The sequence below is a fragment of the Pygocentrus nattereri genome, chromosome 6 (genome assembly GCF_015220715.1).
Source record: "Pygocentrus nattereri isolate fPygNat1 chromosome 6, fPygNat1.pri, whole genome shotgun sequence".
NCBI classification, from domain to species: domain Eukaryota; kingdom Metazoa; phylum Chordata; class Actinopteri; order Characiformes; family Serrasalmidae; genus Pygocentrus; species Pygocentrus nattereri.
The window spans coordinates 28521343-28522993 of record NC_051216.1 but is presented as its reverse complement, the minus strand read 5'-3'; positions in this window follow the sequence as shown (position 1 = coordinate 28522993).

Genomic DNA, 1651 nt, shown 5'->3' with positions numbered 1-1651 from the left:
AGCGATTTATCAGGTTTACTCAAACGGTTTAGTCTGTTTTTGTCTATAAATGCAACCTTAAATGACCCGCCCACCTTAAATGACCAGTAACCAGAGGTGGAAAACTAGTCACCTGATCAGTATTTTGAAAGATCTGCTTAATCGACTGTTATTGAAATGGGATATTTTTACTTTTACTAAGTGACATTTCCATTTCAAAAAGTTTTTTTTTTAACGTAAACGCTTTTGAGTTTCGCTCAGGTGTGTTTTTGACTTCTTTCACTTTTGAGTGAATACAGAAGCCACGCTTTCACTTATTTATTTCTCAACTTTTTAGACCCCTGACCATAACTCATTAAACAGGTTTACAGTAGAGATGGACGATCGTACTTACTAAAGATACTAAAGCTAATATCATGATATCGGTATAGATACATATGTTTTTAAAATGTCTTTTTGTGCATGTAAAAAGAGGATTTTTATAGTGAAAACAGTAAAGTTCTTCACACCTTCAAAATACTTCAAATAGATTTTTTCTTCCTCTTGCCAGTCAGGAGCATTTTTTAAATGAAAAGATCGGACAAAATGTATAACATTGCAAAATTAACTGTTGACAACTACACCACACCCTGCTAACTTGCATTCAACTTCTCAATTTCAGTAGTAATCCTAAACCTGACCCTGGCCTTAAAACCCAAAGTCTGAACCTAATGCTAGTCCTAAACCTAGTATCTTGCTTGTCCTGACCCTGCCACTGCTGAGAGTCCACTGAGCTTCACCTGATAGTTCCTTAATAACTTGACCCTCATTAGATACCCTATTGGGGGCTCATGCATGTAACCTGCATGTTACATACGTTACTTTTCAGAGTGGGTTTAAATGTAGATACTTTTGAGTTTCACTCAGGTATATTTTTGATTCCTTCCACTTTATGACCATAACCATGTAAAAAACTGGCCAAATTGGTTTACAGTAGAGTTGGCAATATTACTTTGACCTGATGTAAGATACTAAAGCTAATATGATATCAACATAGATACAGTACATATTTTTTAAATGTCTTCTTATGCATGAAAAGGACTTTACAGTGAAAACCAGTAAATTTGGATTTTAAAGTATATATAATTGAAATTCTAAACTGATAAACTGCCATATAAAGTGACTGTATAGTGGAGTGAAATCACTGCAAATGATCTGCCACTATTCATTTAGTCTCACACGACTGACTGTGTGTGTGTGTGTGTGTGTGTGTGTGTGTGTTTGAGGGAGAGGGTAAGATAATTTTACGCATCAAAACACATTGAGTTTCATACAAAGAGACATTCAGCTCAAATCTTTGTTTCAACTGTAAACAGGAAAGAGGCACATATATGCGTTGTTCGTGGTCATGTGACAAGATACTTTTACGGGAAGCGGAACCACCGTGAACTTGAAAAAATACTGAAGCTTCTCCTTAGTCTTCTCTCCTGCTTTCTTCCTATTAAACTATGATATGGAATATTTACTTGACTATAAAACAAAGCACATGTTTTTTATATTAGTATCTTTGGCCAAGAAATGTATTTTACTTTTGTGGTCAACTCCTCAGGTTCCATCTGTTGATCTCTGGTTGTCCAATGCTTCCATTAGAGCAACTGACCTACAACTTAAATCAGAAAATGTATAAGTTCTG